Below are 5,316 nucleotides of genomic sequence, written 5' to 3'. Positions count from 1 at the left end.
ATAAGAGACAGTCCCCGCGGCGGGAGCACAGCTAAGGCGGGAGGGCACCCATCTTCTTCCAGGTAGCTAAGTGAAGCCTGGCTGGTGTGGATGGTTGTGAAGAGCCGCAGAACCCCCGAGTCCAGCTCTCCCCTGAAGGAAAAGCCGCCCATGACCATCACATTCCCACAGTATTGTCCTCCCCCCGCGAGGCTGTCCCGTTTCCGGGAGCTGGGGAGCTGGGAGTCCCGCCGCCGGACAAAGTCAAGCAGCTGCAACGGACATTCTGACTCCTGGCACAGTACCAGCTCAACAGCTTGCCTTAGTGGCTCTGTGTAGCGAGTCTATACGCTTTTATTCTCTCTAATCTTCCTTTCATGAGTGATCTGCCATCACGGAGATGTGGTGGGGTGGGTCCTGTGACTGGAGTGTTGGTGTGGAAGGATACAGGGTCTTTAGGAAGGACAGGCAGGGGAGATGAGGAGGGGATGTCACCATGTATGTCAGTGACCAGCTGGAGTGCATGGAGCTCTGCCTGGGGATGGATGAGGAGCTGACCGAGAGCTGATGGGTCAGGATTAAAAGGAGGGCAGGAACAGGTGAGGTTATAGTGGGGTCTGCTACAGGCCACCCAACCAGGAAGACCGAGATAATGAGGTCCTCTACAGACAGATAGGAGCAGCCTCTTTCACAAGCCCTGGCCCTCCTGGGGGACTTCAGCCACCCCAATATCTGCTGGAGGGACAACACAGCAGGGCATAAGCAATCCAAGAGGTTCCTGGAATGCGTTCAAGTGATACGCAACAAAGAGAGGTGCTATGCTGGACCTTGTTCTCACCAACAAGGAGGGTCTGGTGGGGAGTGTGAAGCTCAAGGGCAGCCTTGGCTGCAGTGACCGTGAAATGGTGGAGTTCAAGATCCTTAGGGCAGCGAGGAGGGAGCACAGCAAGCTCATGACCCTGGACTTCAGGAGAGCAGACTTTGGCCTCTTCAGGGATCCACTTAGTAGAGTAGCATGGGATAAATCCCTCGAGGGAAGAGGGGCCCAAGAAAGCTGTTTAATATTCAAGGATCATCTCCTCCAGGCTCAGAAGTGATGCATTCCAACAAAGAAGTCAGGTAAGAACACTAGAAGGCCTGTATGGATGAACAGGAAGTTTCTGGACAAACTCAAACACAAAAAGGAAACCTCCAGAGGGTAGAAGCAAGGACTGGTAGCCTGGAAGGAATACAGAGAAACTGTGTGAGCTGTTAGGGATCAGGTTAGGAAAGCCAGAGCCCTGATGGAATTAAATCTGGCCAGGGACATGAGAGGCTACAAGAAAAGCTTCTATAGGTATGTTGGTGATAAAAGGAAGACTAGGGAAAACATGTGCCCTCTTCAGAAGGAAACAGGAGACCTGGTTACCTGGGATATGGAGAAGGCTGACAGTATCATTCATTGTGCCCAGCAGTGTGCCCAGGGGGCCAAGAAGGCCAATGGCATCCTGGCTTGTATCAGAAACAGCATGGCCAGCAGGGACAGGGAAGGGATCTTACCCCTGTACTCGGCACTGGTGAGGCCGCACCTCGATTCCTGTGTTCAGTTTTGGGCCCCTCACTACAAAAAGGACATTGAATGACTCGAGCGTGTCCAGAGAAGGGCAACGGAGCTGGTGCAGGGTCTGGAGCACAGGTCGTACAGGGAGTGGCTGAGGGAACTGGGGGTGTTTAGTCTGGAGAAGAGGAGGCTGAGGGGAGACCTCATCGCCCTCTACAGCTACCTGAAAGGAGGTTGCAGAGAGCTGGGGATGAGTCTCTTTAACCAAGTAATAAGTGACAGGACAAGAGGGAATGGCCTCAAGTTGTGCCAGGGAAGGTGTAGACTGGATATTAGAAAATGGGTTGTTAGGCGTTGGAATGGGCTGCCCAGGGCAGTGGTGGAGTCCCCATCCCTGGAGGTGTTTAAGAGTAGAGTCAACATAGCGCTGAGGGATATGGTGTAGTTGGGAACTGTCAGTCTTAGGTTAACAGTTGGACTAGATGATCTTCAAGATCCCTTCCAACCTAGTTGATCTGTGATTCTGTAATTTTTTGGCCTCAGTCTTCACCAGCAAGTGCTCCAGCCACACTGCCCAAAATGCAGAAGGCAAAGGCAGGGACGGGGAGAATGAAGAACTGCCCGCTGTAGAAGATCAGGTTCAAGACCACCTATGGAATTTGAAGGTGCACAAGTCCATGCAACCTGATGAGATGCATCTGTAGGTCCTGAGGGAACCAGCAAATGACTTGTATAAGCCACTATCAACCATATTTGAGAAGCTGTGGCAGTCTAGTGAAGTTCTCACTCACTGCAAAAGGAGGTTACTGGTGACAGCCAACACGGCTTCACTAACGGCAAATCATGCCTGACAAATTCGGTGGCCTTCTAAGATGGGGTTACAATGTTGGCGGATAAGGGAAGAGCAACCAATGTCATCTACCTGGATTTCTGCAAAGCATTTGACATTGTCCTGCATGACATCCTTGTCTCTAAACTGGAGACATGGATTTAACAGATGGACCACTAAGTGAGTAGGGAATTGGCTGGATGGTCACAATCAAAGAGTTACGGTCAACAGCAGCTTGATGTCCAAGTGGAGAACAGTGACAAATGGTGTTCCTAAGGGTCAGTGTTGGGAGCAGCACTGTTTAACATCTTTGTTGGCAACATGGAGAGTGGGATTGAATGCACCCTCAACAATTTCATTGACGGCATCAAGCTGTGTGGTGCAGTCAATACACTAGATTTAAGCTATGCCATCCAGAGAGACCTTGACAGACTTGAGAGATGAGCCCGTGCAAACCTCATGAAGTTCAACAAGGCCAAGTGCAAGGTCCTGCACATGGGTTGAGGCAATCCCATGGACAACAAATACAGGCTGGGCAATGAGTGGATTGAGAGCAGCCCTGCAGAAAAAGAGTTGGGGGTATTAATGGATGGAAAACTGAGTATGAGCCATCAGTGTGTGCTTGCAGCCCAGAAAGCCAACTGTATCCTGGACTGCACCAAGAAAAGTGTGGCCAGCAAGTCAAGGGAGGCAATTCTGCCCCTCTACTCCGCTCTCATGTAACCCCATCTGCAGTGCTGTGTCCAGCTCTGGGGCCCTCACATAAGAAGGACATGGACCTGTTGAACCAAGTCCTGAAAAAGGCCATGAAGATGATCAGGGGGTTGGAGCATGTCCCTTGTGAGGACAGGCTGAGAGAGTTGTGGTTGTTCAGCCCAGAGAAGAGAAGGCTCCGGGTAGACCTTATAGCGGTCTTCCAGTACTTAAAGGGGGCCAACAGGAAAGACAGGGAGGGATTCATTATCAAGCTTTGCAGGGATAGGACAAGAGGTAATGGTTTTAAACTGAAAGAGGGTAGATTTAGATTAGATGTAAGGCAGAAATTCTTTACTGTGAGAGTGGTGAGACACTGGCACAGGTTGCCCAGAGCAGCTGTGGATGTCCCCTCCCTGGCAGTGTTCCAGGCCAGGTTGGACGGGGCTTTGAGCAGCCTGGTCTAGTGGAAGGTGTCCCTGCCCAGAGCAGGGGGGTTGGAACTAGGTGATCTTTAAGATCCCTTCCAACCCAACCAAACTATTCTGTGATAGCATGATTCAATGATGATCATAATACTTGTTGTCCTTACAGATATGCATGACTGAAATGCTAGAAGCAAAACCAAATAAGAGGTTAGAAATAATCCTAAAAAGTCATTTAAAAAATGATACACTGTAAAATCTTGTACAAAATTATCAGTAAAATCCTTTTTCCATTAATTTTGATATAAATATTTATGAGCACTGCCTTCATAGAAATTTAATTATTTCTCTACTTGGTTTCATGTTGGGAGATTTTTGAGTAACTCTTATCTATGAAAATTAAACTTTCAGATATCAGATTTATGACTTTTAGCATAGTTCCTCAACAAACATTACTAAAGTCAAAGGTGCTCATATTTCTTTTCAGTTTTAAGACGAATGTTGAGTGACTGGTTGCTGCTGTATCTTTTTGAATGGCTTTTTTTGGGAGAGGGGGGAGCTAAGCCAAGCCTCTCCTCAAGTGACATAATGTTCTCTCCAGACCTCAACAGATAAAAAGATGACTTCTTCAAATAATAGTTCAACAATGCATATTATTTGGGGGTGGAGGCAGGGAGGTGGGTGACTATCACAGACTGTCATACTCTGACATATGCAATAATGCCTCCCATCGTTGGTTTGATTGGAATTCTTTGGTTTTGATTTTAAAGCATCCTTAACTACTTTAACCTCCTTTGGCCCATCTGCACACACGGCATAGGCCTCACCCCTGATTAATGTGGAAGTCTCAAAAGACAGGGAAAGGCAGCATGAGCAATGCTTACAAGCCAGAATATTTCAGAGGCAAAGTCAAGCAGCCATGCCTTGTCAGTCCAGCACTAGGAGAGAAGACTGGTATTGTAAAACTGCCACAACTGATCAGCTGGGACAGACAGTGAGTTCAGTTGAACACTTCTACTCTGATTAGATTAATTTATTTCACAAACTGATATACAAGGAGACACTTTTACAGATGAAAACTCCAACAATTGCCATGCAATCTCTCTGACTTGAGAAGTGTCAGATAAGAAAGACTTAATCTTGTGAAAATAGCCTGCCTTTAATTAAACCTCTTCTTCTACACAAAAAACACCTGATTTAAATACATTTTTTAAGATATATGTGCCAACTGTATTGTCCAGAATAAATATTTTTAACATTACACTTGTTTCTTGACAGTGTCAAGCATTAGCTTTGCACATATGATAAACCCATTTTTTAATGCTACAACTAACACATTAACTGTTTTACAAACAGCATAAAATTAAAACACCAAGATATTAAAAGGATAATTACATTTTCTCTTGCTCCACTAATAAAATCACAGCAAAGAAATTATTTCTTCTGATTTCTTATACCCCAAGATAGGAGTTCTTATTCACAGTACCTCTAGCTGCACACCTCTTTTGGAATAGCAAGACAGGAATGAGAAGACTGGCACCTTTGAAGAAAGGGATGAGAAAAGGGTAAGGAGGCTTTTTGAATCCTGTGGCTCCTATTGCCTGCTTGTGTTGGGCACGAATACAATCAGTCTTTGAAAGAGGCTGCTTTAGGTTGTCCCAAAGTCGAGCTGAGAAACCAGAGAAAATGTACTCTCTTCTCTGTTAGGCATTAGCACAGATTCTCTATTCTGGAAACAGTCCTGATGAATGACCAGGTTGTTTGGCAAGCAGCCACTATAAAGCACTCATGGATAGAGCTCACCTTTTTGGAGATTAGGAGTGAGTAATACTTCTCTGAAATATGATCCC

This window comes from Athene cunicularia (assembly GCF_003259725.1).
Source record: "Athene cunicularia isolate RWA chromosome 1 unlocalized genomic scaffold, athCun1 chr1_part1, whole genome shotgun sequence".
Lineage (NCBI taxonomy): Eukaryota > Metazoa > Chordata > Aves > Strigiformes > Strigidae > Athene > Athene cunicularia.
Note: the sequence above shows the minus strand (reverse complement) of the source record.